The 24,258-nt window shown below is 41.7% G+C and overlaps 1 protein-coding gene and 1 long non-coding RNA gene across 2 annotated transcripts in view; one reads left to right on the top strand and one right to left on the bottom strand.

The window, feature by feature from the left end:
- Positions 1–24,258, bottom strand: part of LOC100565490 (vespryn) — a 46,103-nt gene that overhangs the window by 9,798 nt on the left and 12,047 nt on the right. The window lies entirely within an intron of this gene.
- On the top strand, positions 6,733–11,825 carry LOC134295956 (uncharacterized). Its single transcript, XR_010002485.1, has 3 exons — positions 6,733–7,971; positions 8,595–8,717; positions 8,900–11,825. It is a non-coding gene; the product is annotated as an uncharacterized LOC134295956 (long non-coding RNA).

Below are 24,258 nucleotides of genomic sequence, written 5' to 3'. Positions count from 1 at the left end.
TTATTGTTTTTCATGCAGTTAGCTGTTTTGAGTCTCTTTTAAGAGAGAAATAATAAAAATAATATAGTAGCATTCTGGCTGGCTATCTGCACATGTGAAGAAAAAGAGCTGGATAGCATCAGCAGTTGTTAATTATATTGAATCATCAACAGGATTAGATGTCACTGTGAACTTCCTTGGAAAGTTGTCTACGGCCTCTTCTAAACTGCCATATAATCCAGATTATCAAAACAGATAATCCACAGTATCTGCTTTGAACTGGATTCTAAGAGTCTACACTGCCATGTAATCTAGTTCAAAGCAGATAATCTGGATTGTATATGGCAGTGTAGAAGGTGCCCAAGTTCTTCCTGCCACAACCACATGGGAAATTCCCTAGAGGTTATTTGAATAATGTGGAAAAGGAAACAAGAATAACCAGATGAAGAATCTGGTTCCTACAAGGAAATGTTCCTTCAAGGGCTTATACGCAATAGTCCCTCAAAGGTGTGTCTCATTTCATATTAGAGAATCCTACAGTGTCTTATCCATTCTACCTTCACTTGTTTCACATCATTCTGTCCTGAGAAGAAATCTGAACCTATGTGCTAAAAGGAATTGTATTGATTCCATTCTTCATGTACAAATAATTTAAACCACCAGCTATAGCATTTTTTTTCCAAATAGATTTTAATATAACATTGTGAACATTTTTGGAGAATGATGGAGAGTGACTGTTAGCTAAATTGCTTCCATTTCCCTGTATGGCGGCTCCAAGAAAAATGCAGGGAGCAAAATCAGCCTCTGTACATGGCATTCATTGACCTTGCAAAGGCATTTGACACAGTGAATCTCAGTGCTCTCTGGACCATCCTCCAAAAAATGGAATGCCCTGACAAATTGTGAACATCCTGTGGCTCCTTCACAGTGACATGATGGCAAGAGTCTTGGACAGCAATGCTCTCAAAATGACCCATTGAAGGTGGAATCAGGTGTCAAACTGGGATTTGACACCTGATTCAAATCCCAGGTGAATCTTGGGAGGCTGTGCTTGGTCTGGCAAGGAGATTAAGCAAAAGGGTGATAATGCACACATTTGTCCACAGCGTTAAAGTGGCATTTGAGATTAATGCAACGGAAGCTGAAGTTGAGGAAACAGGCAGCAGAAACATGAGGGCAGCAAAAGGGAAGCACAGGAAGACCTTAGAACAGAATAGGGCAAGTGTTAATTGATAAAAGATGTTACCAGGTGAGTGTACAGCGGAATCAGCAGCGTCCAGTTAAACACCATGTGCAAAAGACTCAGACCAGGCAGAGGAATTGAAAGAACAAAAGGAAAACTTTACTTGTTGAGTTGAAGACAAATAATCAGTTCTGCAATTGTACAATGTCCATGTAGTTGCATAAGATCAATAACTAATCAATCAGCTTTCAATATATATATATACAGCATAGCAATAATCAGCTACTTGACCATAGCCAGAGAGCCTGCCTTGTTTCTGTGCTCTCCCTCCAAGCACAAATTCCCAACTGACAAACCAACTGACAAACCAAGCCATCTGCCATCAAACCAATACATTGTTTTAGGCGTGGCTTTGCCTCTGCAAAGCTGAGCTCTTTTGCAGAGATCGCCTGCAAACATCTTTTTGCAAGGATTTCTTTACACACACACATAGCAATTTGGCGCAATAAAAGATACCCATTTTACAAAGAAAAAGAAGCAGAGCAGGTGATGCTAACATGTCCATTTCAAAGTTCCACGGGGTTTAGTGCAATTAAGACCCTGAGGTCTGTATAACATTACTGTCCAGATCACTAAAATCTCCCCAGATACTTTGGAATGGGAATGGTCTTGTTTTGTATTGAAATGAGAACAGGGCTGGCCCAAAATAATTTTCAAGTGTAGGCGCCCCCCCCCCCCCCCGAAACCAATTACTGAAAAATAAAAACATTGGATAAGCGAAAATGTTGGATAATAAGGAGGGATTAAGGAAAAGCCTAAATAAAGAACAACACTCTGAAAATGGGAAATCCAGACAGGAAACAATCAGGGCCAGCTAACACCTCCCAACCAAGGATGCCCCTAGGGAGAAAGCAGACGGGCTTTGAATCTGCAAGGCCATTAAATGCTAATCAAGCTGGCCAATTGCAACATTCACACTAGCCTCAAACAGACAAGAGCTCTTTCTCCCACCCCGAACTTTCCTCAGATATATAAACCCCACTTACCTAGCTTCCAACAGACCTCAGAACCTTTGAGGATGCCTGCCATAGATGTGGGCGAAACACCAGGAGATAATGCTTCTAGAACATGGCCAGGCAGCGCGGAGACCACGCTTGCCGGCCGCTTCATCCGGTGGGAGGAAGCCTCCTGGAGAGCGCACATGCCACCACTTCTGGCAGGAGGCGGCCTTCCATGCTGGCCAGAAGGCGGGCCCACACCGGACGGAAGGCCCACGCTGGCCCAAAGGCATACCCACGCTGGCCGGAAGGCCCAGGCCAGCCCAAAGGTGGCTGGCGGGCCCAGGCTGAAGGAAGGCCCAAAGTAGGAGGAGGCGGGGGGGGGGGGTGGCGCCATCCTCCCGGGGTGCAGTTGAGGCACTCCCGCGTGCCCATAGGGAATGGCACCTTCAGCAACAGCCTAGTTGGTCTAACAGTTGAACCGCTCCTGAATGAGAAAATTATCTAGGTTGGCATTCCACCTACATAGTGGCCAGTCAAATGCCTGCGGTGCCTTACTTACTTAGGCGATCCCTCGTCGTTCGAGGACGATGGTCTTCCAACCTTGGTATCTTGGGCGTGTGTTCTTAGGTGACTGAAGAGACCGATTCTTGACCCGCATATTCTCCCGCAGTGAGGACATCGGTTTCCAGGTGGAAGGCGGTCCCGGTCGGGGTTAGCTTGACGCTCCTTCCTCTTGGCACGTTTCTCCCTTAAGCCCTCCGTTCGTGCCTCTTCAAACTCCGCAGCACTGCTGGTCACAGCTGACCTCCAATTAGAGCGCTCAAGGGCCAGGGCTTCCCAGTTCTCAGTGTCTATGCCACAGTTTTTAAGGTTGGCTTTGAGCCCATCTTTAAATCTCTTTTCCTGCCCTCCAACATTCCGTTTCCCATTCTTGAGTTCAGAGTAGAGGAGCTGCTTTGGGAGACGGTGATCGGGCATTCGGACAACGTGGCCAGTCCAACGGAGTTGATGGCGTAAGAGCATCGCTTCAATGCTGGTGGTCTTTGCTTCCTCAAGCACGCTGACATTTGTCCGCCTGTCTTCCCAAGAGATTTGCAGGATTTTCCTGAGACAACGCTGATGGAAACGCTCCAGGAGTTTGGTGTGACGTCTGTACACAGTCCACGTTTCGCAGGCATAGAGCAGGGTTGGGAGGACAATGGCTTTATAAACAAGCACCTTGGTCTCTCTACGGATGTCCCGGTCATCAAACACTCTCTGCTTCATACGGAAAAATGCTGCACTCGCAGAGCTCAGGCGGTGTTGTATTTCAGTGTCGATGTTGACTTTTGTGGAGAGGTGGCTACCAAGGTAGCGGAAATGGTCAACATTTTCTAATGTTGCACCGTTAAGCTGTATTCCTGGCTTTGCAGAGGGATTAGCTGGTGCCTGTTGGAAGAGCACTTTGGTTTTCTCGATGTTCAGTGAGAGGCCGAGCTTCTCGTATGCTTCTGCGAAGGTGTTTAGAGTGGCTTGTAGGTCTTCTTCTGAATGCGCACAGACTACGTTGTCATCAGCATATTGGAGTTCTATAACAGATGTTGTGGTGACCTTGGTTTTGGCTCTCAGTCTGCTGAGGTTAAATAGCTTGCCATCTGTCCGATAGATGATTTCCACTCCGGTGGGAAGCTTCCCATCAACAAGGTGAAGTATCATAGCGATGAAGATGGAAAATAAGGTGGGGGCAATAACACATCCCTGCTTGACACCTGATTCAACCTTAAATGGGTCACTTTGGGAGCCGTTGCTGTCCAAGACTGTTGCCATCATGTCATCATGGAGGAGCCGCAGGATGTTCACAAATTTGTCAGGGCACCCGATTTTTTGGAGGATGGTCCAGAGAGCGCTGCGATTCACTGTGTCGAATGCCTTTGCAAGGTCAATGAATGCCATGTACAGAGGTTGGTTTTGTTCCCTGCATTTTTCTTGGAGCTGTCGAGCAGTGAAGATCATGTCCACTGTTCCTCTGGAGGGGCGGAAGCCATTCTGGGATTCTGGGAGGGTGTCTTCTGAGACAGGGAGAAGGCGGTTTGCAAGGATTCTTGCGAGGATTTTCCCGGCGGAGGTTAGAAGGGAGATACCACGATAGTTCCCGCAGTCTGTTCTGTCCCCTTTCTTGAAAAGGGTGATGATGGTGGCATCCTTGAAGTCTGCTGGGATTTTCTCGGTCATCCACACCTTTTCAATGAGCTGGTGGAGTTGTTGCATCAGCTCAGGTCCACCCTCTTTGAAGATTTCAGCGGGAATCCCATCAGGTCCGCTAGCTTTGTTGTTTTTTTGTTGGCTGATGGCATTGCTGACTTCTTCCAAACTAGGCAGTGCTGCAAGCTCATCCCTGGTTTGTTGTTGCGGGATTTGTGAGAGGGTCTCTTCGGCCACATTGGAGCTGCGATTCAGCAGGTTCTGGTAGTGCTCTTTCCAACGTAGTGCAATTGATGTTTTGTCCTTCAGAATTTTGGTTCCATCTGATGAGCGTAGGGGCTGTATGCCATGGTTTCTTGGTCCATAAATGATCTTTGTGGCTTTGAAAAATCCCTGAGCGTCATGGGTATCTGCAAGGTGTTGGATTTCTTCAGCCTTCTTTGTCCACCAGATGTTCTTGAGTTCTCTGGTCCTTCTTTGGACCTCAGCTTTTGCACTGGCATAGATCTTTTTCTTGGCAGCACAGTTGGTGTCTCTCTGCCATGTTTGGAAGGCTTTCCTTTTGTTATCAATCAGCTGTTGGATCTCTTTGTCGTTATCATCAAACCAGTCTTGATGTTTCTTAGTTAGGTATCCAATGCTTTCTTCGCAGGCTGTGATGATGGAGGTCTTCAGTTTGTTCCAATGTTCCTCAACATTTTCGGGGTGTTCTGTGGGTAGATGATCTTTGAGTGTTGTTTGGAGAAGGGCTCGTTTGGAGGGCTCCTGAAGGGCTTGGGTGTTCATTTTTCGCCTTGTTTTTCTTCCTTGGAGTCTGCGTTTGGGGACGATCTTGATAGCCATCGTGGATCGGATTAGCCTGTGGTCTGTCCAGCAGTCATCAGTACCTGTCATGGCTCTTGTGAGAAGCACATCGCGGCGGTCTCTGGCACGTGTGATAACATAGTCCAGGAGGTGCCAATGCTTTGACCGAGGGTGCTTCCATGATGTCTTGAGCTTGTTTTTCTGGCGGAAGAGCGTGTTGGTGATGACAAGGTTGTGCTCTCCGCATTTGGTGAGAAGCAAGATGCCATTCGAGTTGCTGTTTCCGACCCCGTCTTTTCCTATGATCCCTGGCCACAGGTCAGAGTCCCTTCCGACTCTTGCGTTAAAGTCCCCCAGGAGGATGATTTTGTCCTCCTTAGGTATCTCCGATAGGATGGTATCCAGCTGACAGTAAAATTTTTCCTTGATGTCTTCGTCAGCATCTAGAGTTGGTGCATAGGCGCATATGATGGTTGCCTGTTGGTTTTTGGCAAGGTTAATTCGGAGGGTTGAAAGTCGTTCGTTGATGCCAGTGGGTGCTTCAGTCAGGTGCTTCACCAGGTCGTTTCTGATAGCAAAGCCAACTCCGTGTATTCTTCTTCGCTCTTCTTCAGGTAGTCCCTTCCAGAAGAAGGTGTAGCCTCCCTTTTCTTCCTTCAGCTGCCCCTCTCCTGCTCTCCGGGTCTCCTGAAGGGCTGCTATGTCGATCTTGAAGCGTCCCAGCTCTCTTGCAATGAGAGCAGTCCTGCGTTCGGGGCGCTCGCTGTCAGTGTTATCTAACAATGTCCGTACGTTCCATGTTCCAAAGTTCATTTTTCTTTTTTGGCCGCAGAGTGGTGACCCCTCTGGACGCGGCAGTCCAGTCAGGGTAGGAGAGGCAGACTATGTTTAGGGCACCTTTTCTAGCCCCTTCCCCGTGTGGGGTGAGCAGAGCGGATCCTAAAAAGGGCTGCTCAGTCATGGATACAGCTGCCGGACTACTCAACTGCCTCGGTCCTTGAGGTAGAACGACTGAGTCCATATCCACCGCCCATGTGCCAGTCTGTGACTAGGGGCTTCCAGATTTCACAGTCCTGCCCCCGTCGCCACTCGCTGATCGCCATGGGACTTTTGTAGGTTTGTTTTTATTTTTGTTGGAAGACGCCTGTGCGTGATTTTTTTTAATGTGTGGAGGTCGGTGCACGGCCGGTCAACACACAGTCTTCACAGAGTGAGGTTCCAGCAGTGGTGTGGTTAACACAACGACAGTGGCTTCTCAGTCTGTTGCAGCCTTCTTCCGCCTTCACAGCCGTTGTAACATGTACCATGTTATCCTCCGCCTGCTCCGCCGTTGAGGTCTTTGGGTCTTCGGATTGTGCTTGGTCTGGAACCTCCCCTGCGGCCACTCCTGGGAGTGCATCACTCCAGTGCCCACAGGTTCATCGGAACACGCAAGCCCCCTCACCACGGCAAGGTGACAATCCATCGAGGGGGGCCTGCGGTGCCATTTCTACACTATCATATAAAATCCAGATTATCTGCTTTGAACTGGATTATATGGCAGTGTAGACTCATATAATCTAGTTTGAAACAGATAATGTGGATTATCTGATTTGATAATATGGATGGTATGTCAGTGTAGGAGGGGCCGTCATGTAATCCAGTTCAAAACAGATAACATGGGTCATCTACTTTGATAATATATGGCAGTGTAGAAGGAGCCTCAGATGCCTGTGGGGCCCTTTCTACACTGTCATATAAAATCCAGATGATCTGATTTGAACTGGATTACATGGCAGTTAGAGACTCATATAATCCAGTTCAAAGCAGATTGTTGTTGTTTATTCCTTCAGTTGCTTCCGACTCTTCATGACCTCATGAACCAGCCCACACGAGAACTCCCTGTCAGCTTTCGCCACCTCCAGCTCCTTCAAGGTCAAGCCAGTCACTTCAAGGATACCATCCATCCACTTTGCCCTTTGTCAGCCCCTCTTCCGTTTCCCTTCCATTTTTCCCAGCATCATTGTTTTCTCCAAGCTTTCCTATCTTCTCATTATGTGGCCAAAGTATTTCATCTTTGCCTCTAATATCCTTCCCTCCAGTGAACAGTTGAGAATTATTTCATGGAGTATGGACTGGTTTGATCTTGCGGTCCACGGCTCTCTCAGAATTTTCCTCTAACACCACAGTTCAAAAGTGATAATGTGGAATATTTGCTTTGATAATCTGGATTGTAGGGCAGTGTATAAGGGGCCTGAGATATGACGATATGGGGTTCGGTCTACTGGTTTTGTGGGGTGGGGACTAAGGGGTACAGGCAGCTTCCAGTTAATTGTGGGGGGAAATGAACCTTTCTTTCCATTGCCATAGAAGCGGAATTGATGCCAAGCATAACAGGGAGGAAGGAGATTAGTTTATTGGCTTCCCAGATAACAATCACCATCTGAACATTAGCTTCATCTGCAGGAACTTCTTCTTCTCAAGGGCAAATAATGTACATGGTGTTTGGCCACCAGTTACTCAATGGTGCCATTAATTCTGATGAATGTGCCTTTTAAAAAAGGAGTCATCTAAACATGCCAAGCAATGCATTTTCTGAACCAAGACAATATCATGGTCTGTGAGTTGATGGTTGTGTTTCCTTGGTTTATTAATTCCAATATCTGACTGACATCCTGAGAAGGATAAAAAGTCAAATAGCACAAGGAGTGAAGTCATTTTCTATCTGTCCATACCCAAAGGTTATCCACTGAGGAGTAGTTTTTTTCCTGGGAATCTGGGGGTCACCGATGGCTCAGGCTTGGCTATTCACAGTCTGTGTCCTCTTTTGCCTCATCCCAAAAGGTAAGCCCAACTTGCAAGAGGTAAGGAATGCTATGCCAAAAGTGCATACCTTATATACCCATGTATAAGTCAACCTCAGATATTAATCTAGGGCACGTTTTGAGACACACATTATGGACATGGATATGACTTGCTAAATTGAGAGTCATTTTAGGAAGAGTTCTTTTAGGTTCTCCCAGGACCAACTAGGTTCTCTCTTTCTGCCATTCAGAGAAGCAGGTGTTTCCTTTTTTTGGTATAAGAGGTAGAGTACAGTGCTTACACTGACCTGTGCAGAGGTCAATCCAGATACTAGGGGATATTCTTCTTTACTAAAATTTATATGATTATATACAGTAAGTCTTATTCCCCCCCCTCCCAAAAAAACAGACTTTGTGGCTGAGAAGAACAGTGGAGAAGGACACTTGACAAAATCTTTGTCATTTATTTCATGTGAGAATGATTAGTTAAGAAAATGTTGTTCCTATTATTGTCATCACCTTCTTGAAATTAGAAGACAGGGAGCACATAATTTTGTATATCTCAGTTTTATATATGGGCGTAGTATCTCTTGGTAGGTAAGAATGATGATGTGATGATGTAAAGACAACTATTGGATTATGAAACATTTGCATTTTTTAAAGGAGATGCAATAAAATGTGCAAGATGTTCTTTTTCACGTGGACAAAAATGTTTTCCTCCTCGAAGCTCATGTGAAATTACCGGCAAGAAGACTGTCTGCACCATAACGGAGAAGTATTTATTCGGTAAATTAAGTCTTCAGTATTTAGAAATTAGCATACATGACTTCATATTCATATAGATTGATATAGATTTGTGAAGACAAGATAAATTTTAAACGTCATACAATTTCAAAATACAATTTCGAATTGGATTGGCAGAGAGTATTAACACAGAAACTTTATTTTTTTCTTCACCATCTTGACAGGTAAATTAAGGAAAACAATAAAGGACTGTAGTGATGGCCCTTGTGGCCGGTCATGGAATATTCTCATAGTGGCTCGGAAGATTAAATGCTGTTCTCGAAACTTTTGCAATGGAAAACCGTAATCCCTTTATGGAGATGCCGGAGATTGAGATTGAAGCAACAGCAGCCACAGATTGAGACAGAGAAATATGATTTATTCCTCATGAGTTTCCAATTAAATTATAGTTGCGCACACCACATCATCAAACACCAATGCAGTCCTTTGATTGGTCTATTCCCGGTGTTTCTGGCAACCCATTTTAAAAGATTCTTAAAAAAACAAACAAACCAAAAAAACAAACAAACCAACATGAATGTTCAATGAAACAGCATGACAGTTATAGCCTTGAACAAAGATTTGGTTCTCACTCCACTATGAATCTTGGATTGTACTCTGCCCTATATCTCAGGGTCTGAACCCTGATTATCTTCTTAATCCATATTATATGGCAATGTAGACTCAGGGCTCCTCCATGCAATCATATAATCCAGAATATCAAGGCAGATAATCCACAATATCTGATTTGAACTGGGTTATCTGAGTCTACACTGCCATATAATCCAGTTCAATGTGGATTTTATAGAGCTGTGTGGGAGGGACCACATATAAACCAGTCCAAAGCACATAATTTGGGATCAGCTCCTGGCATATAGGGCAGTGTGGATCCAGCCCAGGAATGTCTTTGAAAACATTCCTGACCATGAGTGCATCTACACTGTAGAAATCACACAAGTTTGACACCAGTTTAACTGCTATGGCTCAATGTTCTGGAAATAAAAGAGCTGTAGTTCTGTAAACTCTGTAGACTTCTCTCCAAAAGAGTGCTGATGCCTTATCAAACTACACCTCCCAGGATACGATAGCATTGAGCCATAGAAATGAAAGTAGTGTCAAATTACATTTTTTTTTTACAATTTAGGTCCACCCAAAATTGGATTGTTGTGAAGGCAAGGTGGGGATGGAAATCATGTATGGTGTCTTGAGTGCATTGGAGAAACATTGGAATAAAGCAACATCTACTAAATAAATAAACCATGTCTCTTCATTTATTTTTGGTAATGTGTTGTAACCTATTTTAACTGAGTGAGTTAGACAAAAAGGCTGTTTTCCCAATATTTCCAAAGCAATTGAAATATCAGTCATAGAATCATAGAGTTGGAAGAGACCTTACTGGCCATCCAGTCCAACCCCCTGTCAAGAAACAAGGGTTGGACTGGATGGCCCACAAGGTCTCTTCCAACTCTATGATTCTATAATTCTATGATCTTGAACCAGTATGTTGCTTTGTGGTCTGTTCTTATTGTTACTATTTGGTTGTTATACAGATTTTGTCAGGGGATGATGGGGTGCAGAGTGGATTCCAAAAATTCATCATCCTGGTCTCACCTCCTTCTCCAGACTGTATTCCCATGCGGAGAATCAGCACTGGTCAAGAAAACACTCCAGCAGGCGAAGTCCAACTGTTGATTAACTTTATTTACATAACTATTTACAGTTTGCATTTCTCGGCTTCAGAGCATAGCATTCATAGTCCATCTTCAGTGAGAGCTCAAGCCGAACACCACACTGTTGTGTACTTAGCCCACTGTTGAAGATGGTCTTTACCACTATACTTTTTCAAGGAGTGTATCTTTTGGGTCTAAACACTGGTCTACCATGTGATGTTATATATATTAGTTGCCTATCTGTTATTGGTGATACTTGCAATGCAGTTTAGTCAAAGAAGGTGAAGTAAATATGGTATATAAGGAGGAAGGAGGGATATAGGAAATAAACTTAAAATAAATTACATAGGAGGTGAATGAAATGATTCACCTCTTTGAAGGTTCTTCTCTGAGAAAGCACCACAAAAGATTAGTACTAATGGGACCTCTTCTACACTGCCATACAAAATCCACATTATCTGCTTTGAACTGGATTATATAGTGTAGAATCATATAATCCTGTTGAAATCAGACAATGTGGATTTTCTGATTTGATGATCTGAATATTATGGCAGTGCACAAGGAGCCTGTTTTAGTGAAGCAAGGAACTGGTGGGGAGTGTATTATGTTAAATATGGGGGGAAATGAACTTTTCTTCCATTGCCATGGTAGCTGAATTGAGGCCAAACATAACAGGGAGGAAGCAGATAAGACTCTTTGCTTCCCACATAATAATTACCATCTAAACATTAAGTCCACCTGTGAGAACTCCTTCTTCTAAAAGACAAATAACGTTATTAATGGTACATGGTGTTCAGCAACCAGATATTCAATGGAGCCGTTAACTCTGGTGAATGTGCCTTTTAAAAAAGGAGTGCGCCATATAAACATGCCAAGCAATGAATTTTCTGAACCAAGACATTATCATGGTCTGTAAGCTGATGAGCCCAACCTCTCTCCTCCAAGAAATGAGTCCTTTTTGTTTGAAAGACATAGATTGGATGGCTATGTCTTTTGTGGCCAAATTTGGTGTGATTTGGTTCAGTGGTTTTGTTGTTTACTCGGTCCTACAAATGTACATTACATTTTTATATATATATACCGTGTTTTCCCGAAAATAAGACAGTGTCTTATATTAATTTCTGCTCCCAAAGATGCGCTAGGTCTTACTTTCAGAGGGTGTCTTATTTTTCCATGAAGAAGAATTCACATTTATTGTTGAACAAAAAAAATGAACTTTTATTATATACTGTACAGTAGTTCTAATCACAAACCAGCATAACCAGACAAACTGTGAATCCTATCAAGAATTTCTTGTTACTACCATTATTTCCATGTACAACAGTCTATGGTATGTACATTTACCAATCCTGCATGCTCTGGTGTTCTGTTTGGCGGGCATGCTTCCAAACAAAAACTTTGCTAGGTCTTACTTTTGGGGGAGGCCTTATATTTAGCAATCCAGCAATAATAATAATAATAATAATAATAATAATAATAATAATAATAATAATAATAATTTATTTATATACCACCCTATCTCCCGGATGGGACTCAGGGCGGTTTACAGTCATAAAAGCAACACAACATTACATAACGACATAAAACACATTATTAAACAAGGTAAAATAATACAATTATAGCAAAACCTCTACTAGGTCTTATTTTCAGGGGATGTCTTATTTTCAGGGAAACAGGGTAAATTGATGATGCAAAAGCCATCTTCCTCCTGTGCTTGGTCCCGTGTCACAAAATCCTTGTCAGCCTCAACATCTGTGGATTTGGAGACCAAGTAGGTTTTCTTCATGATCCACAAACCCCTGAGTATATTTCCCTCATCTGTGGGTCTCAACAGACCCACAGGACCCCAGAATCCTAGGGATGGGCTTTTGGTCTTTTATGCAGCCATTTGGATATACAAAAGCCATCTTCCCCCTGGGATAGAAGTTCCCAGGCAGGGATAGCCCTGTGCTGCTCTTCAACAATGACACTCCCCTTTTCCATTCCTCCAGCTATTGAACAACCTAATCCTTTCAGGATGAACTATATTTCTCTGCTTTGGACTCAATGGACAACAGTGCCAGAGGCACAGGACTCATTCAGATGAACATCTTTAATACAATACAGGTTTCCTGGGACCATGTAGGTTCCATTGTTTGTCCAATGCTGGGACCCCACAATCCAACCAAGACCCACTTTCAGCACCTTCGTTCCTAAACTGCCGCCCCCTCTCCATCCATTGTACAGAGGGAAATGTACAACGAGAGCGGGGAACACTCTCTCATTGTCTAACAAAGACCAAGCCCCTGCCTCCACCTGGAACCTCTCCTAATGTCACCGCAGCTCAGCCAATCACGTTGGAGCCTGTACAGCTGGGAGGAAGCGGGAAATTAAATGTGCACTGTATGTAAATGCCTGTTTTTCACGATAATGTATTTCAACTTTCTTTCACGGATTACCACATTGCTGACATCACTTCAGCTGATTTCAATAAAATGCCTCGGTGGCTTCATCTTCAAACTTGGTGAGATTTATTCTGAAATAATGGCTTACTAGCTCGCCAAGTGCATGGACCTTTAGACTGGCTGAGCGATGGTGCCAATCGCTACTTGACGGGTTCAGTATCCATTTCTTGGTTTCTGGTATCTGCAGCCTGGATTTCACTATCCACGGCCATCTCAAATTGCTTTACTTTAATATCATAGAATATAGGGCAGTATAGAACTAGACTTCTACACAGCCAAATAACCCAGAATATCAAGGCAAATAATCCACATTATCTGCTTTGAACCGGATTATATGGCATTGTAGATTCATATAATAATCTTCAAATCAGATAATGTAGATTTTTGGATTTGATAATCTGAATTATCTGGCAGTATAGAAGGGGCCTGTTTTAGTGGGGTGAGAAACTGGTGGCAAGTGTAACGCTTTGGTTCTAATCTGGACTAAGGGGTCCAGACAGCTGCCAGTTCATTGTAGAGGGAAATGAACTTTTCTTCCCATTGCCATTGAAGATGACTTGAGGCCAACCATAACAGGAAAGAAGGAAATAAGACTATTGGCTTCCCAGATAACAATCACTGTCAAGAGTCAGACGCCAGTTAACAAACAAAACAGAGTTTATTCAGAAGATAAGCCAAGAGTAACATAAACACAGAAGGTATCCTTGAAACACTTCATTTATCAGTGTTTCAAGAGTAGTTTGGACAAAAATAACTCAAAAACAAGCCAAGCTATTTTTCCCACGCTGGCATTCAATAAAAACTAAAAGACGCTTCAATTCAGCTTTGGAGAACAAATTGAGTTGACTGCTAGAAAATATGCAAAATAAATGAAGGCTTGAAACCTTCCAGAAGCTGCAGAGTATAACTGAAAGTGCAAAAGCCTCTTTTGGCTCCAAACCGTTTCTGAAAACAGCCAGCCGGCTCTGCGGATTTAAAGGGACAGTTCCCAAAAGAAAAACAGTAAACTGGTGTGAAAACAAACAAACTAGAAGAGCAGTAAACTGCTTCCACGGTGCAGATAAAGCCGAGAGCTTCAAAGGGATGATGAATAGCCGTCGTCAGGAGAATCCAAGGTCAGGTCAGGAGGCAGCAGCAAATTCCGAAAGGCAAACCAGTAGTCAGAAGCCGGGAGTAGTCGTCAGTCAGAGGGCGAAGACAGAAGCCAGGTCAAATTCAATCCAAAGTCCGAAGAGGGTGCAGTCATCCAAACCAGGTCCACGATAAGACACAGAGAGCCAAGCCCCGATGGTATCAGCAGATCCAAATCACAGTCCAAGTCCAGTCTTCACGGAAACACAGAGATCCCAATGGCGCCTCAGCAACACCTTGCCACACGCAAAGTGCAGTGGCCAAACATTCCCATTTTATTCCCCTTCCTCCTGGGTGACCAAACACTCACACCCAAACACCAGGTGTCCCAAATCTACTCAGAGTCCGAACTCCACACAGCTAGAGCTCGTGGATCCAGAGTACCTAGCAATTCGTCGGAGTCCCAATCATCCTGCCCACACTTAGCCCTATGGACACTTAAAGAACCATCCTCCCTTCTCCAAGCATCCCAAGTGGGATCTGCTCCTGCAGAAACCCCAGGTTCAGCAGTATCCATAGGCTCCAAATCCCCAGACATCTGCGGTGGCTGTGCCCATTCAGTGCCCCCTTCCCCAGCCACCACCTGTTCCTCAGCATCCATTTCCCCAAACTCCCCATCTGAATCTTCCTCAGAAGATCCCCCATATAGCTCTCTAAGTCACTTCCTGCGCAACTCCTCCAGTGAACCCTCATCACGAGGGTTTTTTCTTCCTCTTCGGATCCCATCACCATCAACCATAATCCCCGAAGGCACAGTCACAACAATCACCATCTGAACATTAGTTCCATCTGCAAGAACTCCTTCTTCTCAAAGGCAAATGGCACATGGTGTTCTCAATAATACAATAAACTCTGATAAATATGCCTTTTAAAAAAGGAGAGCACCATATAAACATGCCAAGCGATGAATTTTCTGAACCAAGACATTATCATGGTCTGTAAGCTGATAGTTGTGTTAGGATAAAAAGGATAAAAAGACAGATTACACACGGAGTAAAGTCATTTTCTATCCGTCTTTACCCAAAGGCTATCCAATTAGGAATCAGTTTTCCCTGGGAATCTGTGGGTTACGGATGGCTCAGGCTTGGCTATTCACGGTCTGTATTCTCTTTTGCCTCATCCCAAAAGGTAAGCCCAGCTTGCAAGAGGTAAGGAACGTTATGCCAAAAGTGAATACCTTATATACCCGTGTATATGTCAACCTCATATATTAATCTAGGGCAGATATTGTGGCCCAAATTATGGATGTTTATATGCCTTGCTGCTAAATTGAGAGTCATTTTATGGAGACTTCTTTTATGTTCTCCCAGGAAAGACTAAGTTCTTGCTTTTTTGCCATCCAGAGAAGGGGATGTTTCCCTTTTTTGGTATATGAGTTAGAGTACAGTGTTTACATTGACCTGTGGAGACATCAATCCAGATTTTAGAGGATATTCTTTTCTTTTCTTTTTTTTACCAACATGTATAGATTTATGCAATAATAAATTGAGTAAGTCTTATTTCCTCCTTTTCCCTAAAATTTATGGCTGGGCAGAACCGTAGAGAAGAACTCCTCGCAAAATCTTTGTCAATATTTTCATGTGAGGATGACTGGCTATGAAAATGTTATTGCTGTTATTGTCATCACTGTCTTGATATTAATAGATAGGGACTGCATAATTTTGTATATCTCAGTTTTATATATGGGCATAGTGTCTCTTGGTAGGTAACAGTGATGTGATGATGTAAAGACAAGTATTGAATTATGAAACATTTGTATTTTTTAGGAGATGCAATAAAATGTGCAAGATGTACTATTGTAAATGTGTTAGGATATACACTAAAAAACAATTGTTCTCCTTTTCGAAGCACGTGTGAAATAATTGCCGATAAGGCTATCTGCTTCACCAAGGTGGAGGGTCATGAAGGTAAATTAAGTCTTATTTATTATTTATTTATTTCCAGCATTTATACCCTGCCCTTCTTACCCTGGGGGACTCTGGGCGGCTTACAACAGTTGGAACATTTAATGCCAAGGTCACAATAATAAAACAAAAACAGTATATATCATCAATTAAAACTATAAAAATACATCATTAAAATACATTATAACATTTAAAACATATGTAAATTAGATCAATTTGTCTAAAAACCTCATTCTTCAGCCCTCTGTCGGACCATGTCGATGTTATCACATCACTCGTTAAAAGCTTGTGCACACAGCCATGTTTTCACGGCCTTTCTGAACCCCAGAAGGGTTGGGGCTTGTTGGATATTTGTTCCACAGCCGGGGAGCCACCACCGAGAAGCCACCACTACCACCTTCTAACTGTATTTCTAACTGTTTTTAAATTAACATACATTACTGCATGTTCATATAGGTTGATTTGTGAAGCCAAGATACCTTTTAGACATCTTACAATTTAGAAATACAATTTCAAATTGGATAGCTGGAGAGTATTAAAACAGAAACTTTCTGTTTTTCTTCCTAACAGGTTCTCAAACGATCACGAGGGACTGTCACCATACGAATGATTTTTGTAAATATCCCCCTTTTTTTGGGATTTATTATGCTCAATATTTTTGCTGTTCTAATCGAGACTTTTGCAACAAATGAATTTGGTTGCTTTGTGGAGACGCCGGAGAATGAGATACTATTAAGAAACAAAAGCAACCCCAAATATAGACAAATTAATATGATTTCTTTCTCATGAGTTTCCAATTAATTAAACACCATATTAATTAAACACCAGAATCCACATAATCAAACAGTCACATAATCAAACACCAGTGTAGCTCTTGAATTCATCTATTCCCTGGGTTTCTAGCAACCCATTTTAAAGGATTCCTTTTTAAAAAAATGTTATAAAGCAATATGAATGTTCAGTGAGACGGCATGACAGTCTCGAACAGAGATTTGGTTCTCACTCCACTATGAACCTTGGATTGGATCTATACTGCCCTATATCCCATGACCTATATCTCAGTCATGAATCAGGATGGAAACTATAGTCAAGGAATTAAAAGAAAGTTAAGATTTTGATGGGCAACAGAAGAAATGAAACAAGATCCCAAAGTAATAAATGATATCACTGAATACCAAAGTTTGATTATCCACTCTATCGTATTTTTTATTTCTATATATGGTTGTGGAAGCTGGAGAGGGGAGAGAGCTGGCAGCAAGAGAATAAACTCATTTGAAATATGAAGCTGCGGGAATGTTGTGTGAATACCACAGATTACCAAAAGACGACTGAGTGAGTGTAAGAGTAAATCACTAAACATAGGCTGGATCTACATTGCCTTCTATTGCAGAATCTGATCCCAGATTATCTGTTTATTCCAGGTTATCTGGCAGTGTAGACTCAGGTCCCATCTGCCACCGCCCCTCCTTTAGTCAGCAAATATGTTTTATAGCATTTTACAGTGCATGCACACAAGAGTTTTTACTAAGTTTTTGTTTCCTTTGAAATCACCTGATTTACAAGAAATCACAAGGTTATACAAGTCTACTAAGTTTCTCTTCTATGCACATGCGCCATTTAGCAATTAACTTGAGCTTCCAGTAGTGGCGCTAATGGCGGACGCAGCAGAACGCTGAGGCTCTTCAACTCCTCAGCGTTCTGACCTCACCGAGAGCTCAGGTAGAGCCGAGGCTCCCACTCACCGGTGGTGCAGATCCGGTGGGTTGCAAAACTGGAGGACTCTCCCAGGGTAACCAGTCAGTGTTCAACACGGGAAAAGTCCTTGGTGAGCAGAGCAAGGTTGAGGTTCCCTAGCAATGGCTAGGATAGAACGCTGCCACTATTTTAAAATTTTGAGAAGAGAGAGGGAAGAAGTGTACCTACAGAAGAAAAGTGAGTCTGTATTGCCAAAGATAGACTGTGGCACTACGAAGCAGGAGAGAAGCCTAAGGAAGGGAAGGGAAAGAGTGCTTTTGATCCTCTGTGAACGGTGGAGGGAAGTAAAGGTAAAGGGCGAAAGGAAGTAAAGGAAGAACGAAACAAACCCACGATTGAGAAGACCATTCTGCCCTACGAGGTTGGAAGTGGCTGGGACAGAGTTGGCTGCCCTGTGGGTGGAGGAAGTAGCAAGGCAGCAGAGAGTACGTGCGATGCTGGCGAGGCGAGGGACGAGGTAACAGGAGAGGAGAGGAGAGGCACGGCGCAGCGATGCGGTGATGCAGCGACGCACGCTACGCACGCTGCAGCAACGTGACGCGCGCCGGGGAGACGTGCGACATGGGGACGTGCGGTGCAGCGGCGCGGGTCGAATGGCGTGGAGACGTACAGAACAGCCAGCACCACCTCAAGTGCCAATAGGTAGTATGGACAGGGGAGTTCTTGTCAGGCACAAAGAGGAACAAAGAGGATCAGCCAGGCACAGCTGTGCGAAATAATTAAAATTAGGTTGGACTATAACAGAGTACTTTGGCGTGTCGGGAAGGGAAACGTGTTGGTGGAATAAGATCATCAAAAGCAACCAAGGACCAGATAACCGAGGGAGTGAGATGGACAGCACTATCTATATTACTGTTATTTCTCCATTATTACTTTTATTATTATTATCGTAGCACCACATTATCATCATTATTCTTTTTTTTCTTTTTCTCTTTTCTCTTTATAAATTATTTGGTATCACTGTGTCCTGGCAAGAGGCTTTTGCATGCCAGATTCTATTTAAACTGTGAGTTTTGGTCTTAGGGTATGTCCTGTTGGGATACTGGGAGTAGTGGAGTACAGGAGGTTTAGAAGACAAGAAGAAAATACAATAAGATAGGAAAGAAAGAAGTAAAAGAAAAAGGAAGAAGAAGGGGGAGAGGAAAGAAAAAGAAGGAAGGAAAGGAAGGGGAGAAGAAGAGAAAGAAGGGAAAGAGAGGGGGGAAGAGAGAGAGAAGAGAGAGGGAGAGGAGGGAAGAAGAAAAAAAAGAAAGAAAAAAAGAGGGGTGGGAGCAGCCATTAGATCCCGGCAAGGTCGGCTACACATATATTTATATTCACACACTATTACCAGTATTATTATTTTGTCTTTATTATTTTTAGTTTGCTTCTGATTGGACAGTATTAGCTGTGGTTGATAATTTTCAATTGATATATCAGCGTATAGCAGGTTGAACGAAGTACAAAATAAGAGATGAGCTCGGTGAAAGCAAAAATGGATAAGGATAAGGAGAAACGAGGAACAGCCAGGAAAGATTCGTTAACAGATAACTACAGCATTAAAGATGTTATGTTGGAAATATTGAAATTACAAACAGAGGTGATTAAGATATAAGAAAAACAAGATAAACAATACACCCAAATCAGGGATGAGATGAAGGGAATGAAAGAGGAAATAAAAGTGGAAATTCAAACACTGGTCAAAGAGGAAATAAAACTAATAAAAGAGGATATAGAATTTATTAGGCAAGACAATAAGGAAAGGTCTAAAGAAAATATAACAATTAAAACCCAACAAGGAGAGATAAGAAAAGACTTAGGTGAAATAGAAAAAAAAATAAATGCAATTAAAGTTCAACAAGAAATATTAGAGACTAAAGAAAATGAATTCCAGCTCAGATTTCGTAATATGCAAGAGGCTGAAGATGAAAACTTAAGAGACCAAATTGTTGAAGTTATAACAAACATAACGCATAGAACTAAAGAAATGGTTGAAGGGAATATAGACAGAATTTATAGAATTCATTCGAATCATTCAAGAAAATTCAATTCGCCAAGGGACATAGTGATTCATTTCAACAAAAAAAGCCTTACAGACGAGTTTCTGAAAGGTAATGCTAAAGCTCCATCATACTTCAAGGGAAATAAAATAGCAATTTTAAAAGAACTCCCCATGTCGGTTTTAGAAAAGAGGTGTAAATATTTCTTCCTAACTGATGAGTTGAGTAGAAGAAATATAAGATTCAAATGGGAAAGAAAGGAGGGAGTGATGGGAGGGAAATAAACATTGGATAACAAGCGAGCCCAAAGCACACGCCCTTTTACGAGAAATATTTAAACGCAGGAACACATGAGAATAAAAAGGGGAACATCAACAAAAAGAGAGAGGAGAGGAGAAAAAAGAGGAAAGGAAAGTAGGAGAAGATGGAGAACTGAATAAATTTTAAAAAAAAGACTTAGAGAAAAATCCCCCAAGATTTGCTGGACTTGATGGACCTGGGAAAATGGGAAAAGGTCAGGGGGGAGGATGAAAACAAGAATGATGGCGCAGAGGCTTAAATTGTACTCTAATAATATAAACGGTTTTAATTCGCCAAATAAAAGAAATAAATTTTGGCAACAAATAAAAAAAGGCAAGTATGATGTAGCATGTCTACAAGAAACACATATAACACACAAACATGTGTCCCATCTAGAACATGTTAGTCTGGGAAAGATGTATTATTCTTCTGGGCCAGAGAAGGAAAAAAGGGGTTGTGACATATGTAAATGAGAAATTGTCACCCAAACTAGCTTTCAAAGATCATGAGGGCAGGATGCTAGGGGTCACGGTGGAGATAGATAACAGGACACTCCTAATATGTAACATATATGCGCCGAATGGAGGCAAACTAAAATTTGTAGAAAGACTCTATCAAAAAATAATTGAACAAGACTATGAAGATCTCATAGTAATAGGAGATTTTAACGGGGTGCTTAATTCAGCACTGGATAAATCCAATCGGGAAGAGAAAGTAAAAAACACACAGGGAGGAGTGTTACCCAGATATTTCCTTAAAATGAAGGAAGACCTAAACCTGTTAGACATCTGGAGACACCTGCATGGGAACCAAAAGGATTATACATTCCTGTCAAATAGGCATAAGATATGGACCAGAACCGACATGGTATGGGGGAATAAATCAATAGCAAATAAAATAAGCAAATGTAACATACTCCCAAGAACAAACTCTGACCATGCACCCTTGGAGGTGATGCTAGATAAGCGAGATCTAAGGAGAGGCGAATTTAGATGGAAATTAAATGAATCAAGGTACAGTATATCAATAAAATACAGGAAGAAGGGAAAATTTATTACAATAACAAAGAGATAGGTCAACAATTTACTGCCTTCTATGAGAAATTGTACAAAGATGACAAAATTGCTGAAGAAAAAGTAACGCAATACATAGGGAGACAGGATATCCCCAAAATTACGGAAATCCAAAGAGAATTGCTAAATGGGAAGATTAAGGAAAAAGAAATAAGTAGAGCAATTAAGAAACTCCCTTTGAATAAGGCACCAGCACCTGACGGGTTTTCAATGTTATATTACAAAACTTTCCAGGACATACTTATTACACCCCTACAGAAAGTCATGAATAGGATTTTGGAAGAAGGGAAAGTTCCGCAAACATGGAAGAGTGCAAATATCGTAGTAATACCCAAAGAGAAAGCCGACAGCACGCAGGTCAAGAACTACAGGCCTATATCGCTTTTAAACACGGACTACAAAATCTTTGCCAGCATCTTAGCAGACAGGCTAAAAGAGGTGTTAAAGGTCAGAATAGGCGATGAACAATCTGGCTTCCTACCTGGTAGGCAAATGAAAGAGAATATAAGGAACATCCTAAATGCTATAGAATATTACGAAAAGAACAACCAAAAGGAGATAGCCTTTCTCTTTTTAGACGCCGAGAAGGCGTTTGACAATGCCAACTGGTTTTGTATGTTTGAAATTTTAAGAGAAATGGACGTGGGATTCTACTTTTTGAATGCCATTAAAGCTATATACTCTCAGCAAATAGCGCAGGTAATAACGAATGGTCAGATATCCAACACTATAAATATAAACAAAGGGACAAGGCAGGGATGCCCACTTTCACCCTCTTTATTTATTGTGACATTAGAGATCCTCTTGAATGCTATAAGAAACAACAAAGAGTTAAAAGGCCTCCGAACCAAGAACTATAGCTATAAAATGCGAGCATATGCTGACAATTTGGTATGTTTAATTGAAGACCCATTAGTTCAATTTGAAAAATGGTGGAAGGCAATCCAGAATTTTGGAGAAGTGGCAGGACTGAAAATAAATAGAGGGAAAACCAAAATACTAACAAAGAATATGCCACATAAAAGAAAAAGAGAAACTGCAAAGGGACACAGGTATAGAAGTTGTTAAAAGAATCAGGTATTTAGGGATAGAAATAACCGCAAGCAATGCCCAATTATATAAAAACAATTACGAGAGGAAATGGAGGGAGATAAAAGAAAAAAAAATGAAGAAATGGAGATTTCTCCAGCTTTCACTCTTAGGGAAGATTGCAATAGTGAAAATGAAGATACTAGCCAAAGTAAATTTCCTATTCCAAAATTTACCAATTTTAAGAACAAAAAAAATTATAGTAGAATGGCACAAGGATATACAGAAATTTATATGGGATGGGAAGAAAGCTAGAATAGGGTTTAAATACTTAGACATCAAGAGAGGAGGGATGGGTCTACCAGACCTTCAGTTATACTACGACGCTGCTGTCTTGAGTTGGGTCAAGGACTGGTCCACCCTATCTAAAAGGAAAACACTAGCCTTAGAGGGACAGGATCTAAGGAAAGGGTGGCACAGCTATTTGTGTAGAGAGAAATCTAGAAAAGAACGAAATTTTAGAAACAATTTTTTGAGAGCAGCACTCATAGGAATCTGGGAGAAATACAATAAAAGATTTTATAAAAAGATACCTATGTGGTACTCTCCTCTCGAGGCAGAGCACTTGAGAGAAGTGCCAAGGGAAACATGGCTGACCTATAGGCAAATACTAAGGGGGGGAAATCTAGAGGCTACCCTCAAATCATATGAAGAAATTAAAAAAATGGACCCTACAATGACATGGCTAAATTACTGGCAAATAAAGGGAATCTTTCAAGAGGACAGGAAAACAGGTTTTGAATACAAGGAAACATGCTGGGATAGAATACAAAAAACAGAAGTTAAAATAATAAAAATATTATACCAAGAATTATTGACATGGGATACAGAAGAAGTTCAGGTAAAAACAGTAATGACAAAATGGGCAAGAGAAATAGGACATACGATCATGCTTTCAGATTGGGAAAAGATATGGAAAAAGAACCAAAAGCTTATATATGCAATAGAACTGAGGGAGAACTGGTACAAGGTCTTTTACAGATGGTACCTTACTCCGGAAAGGCTTGCGAAGTTTAGCAAAGGAAAAGGAGAAGGGAATTGTTGGAAACGCCAGAAACATAATGGAGACTTTATGCATATGTGGTGGGGTTGTAGAAAAATAAAAAAGTTTTGGCAGGAAATAAAAAAAGAAATGGAGAAAATATTACAAATCAAATTCAATACAAAGCCAGAGTATTTCTTATTAGGCATGGTTGACTTTCAAATGGACTCCAACTTGGAAAGACTCTTCATATACATGGTTACAGTGGCCAGGATATGCATTGCTACAGTATGGAAAACACAAGAAATCCCCACAATAGAAAAATGGTTGCTGAAATTAATTGATATTAAAAACATGGATTTATTAATACAAAAAATATCACAGAGCATTTCGTCAAGACAATGGACCGACTGGAACAAACTGAGGCAATATTTAGCAAGAAGCAAAATAGAACTTTTGTGATTTCCGCTCACAGGAACTCTTAGACTTCTGGTTATACAGGAAGATTTGCTGAAAAATATCAAATGTTTATACGATGATATACAAGGCAATACAGAGGAGCTGGAAGTGGATATAGGGTTTTGGTTCAGGTGTTTGTTTTTTCCTCTTTCCACTTAATAGGTATTTGTAATAACAAATTTACACAAATTTAGGTATGTATTTCTCTTTTCTTTTCTTTTTCTTTCGTTTATATGTTCTTTCCTCATTTTTATGTACAAGTAAAATTATAAATAAAATATTTTTTTTTAAAAAAAGCAATTAACTTTAGGCACATAGACCACCAAGAAAGTTGCATTTTCTTTTGTGTGCCTCTTACTGTAACATAAAATCTAGATTTTCTTAACTAGATTTAATAGCAGAGCAGATACATACAAACCAGTTCAAATTAGACAATGTGGATTATCTGTTTTGATGATCTGGATTATATGGCATTGGAGAAGGCGCCAAAGGGACAGTTACCCATGGAATAGCCGACACCACAACGGGAATACTCTCTGACATCCAAAGACTCAAACGACTTTCCCGAACCTCTCTCTAGCCCCCTCCCCCCTCCTAAAACCCACCCCCTCTGTTTTTGTTTCTCTTCCTTTCCCCTTTTTCCTCCCCCCTCTTCTATATCCTCGCACCCAGCCCCACCCCCTCATCCCTACCCCCCTACTCCCCTCTCCCATTTTTGAACCCCACTATTTTAAACCTGTATGCAAAAATACTTAATA

This window comes from Anolis carolinensis, chromosome 2, assembly GCF_035594765.1.
Source record: "Anolis carolinensis isolate JA03-04 chromosome 2, rAnoCar3.1.pri, whole genome shotgun sequence".
NCBI lineage: Eukaryota > Metazoa > Chordata > Lepidosauria > Squamata > Dactyloidae > Anolis > Anolis carolinensis.
This window is presented reverse-complemented; position numbering and strand designations above follow the sequence as displayed.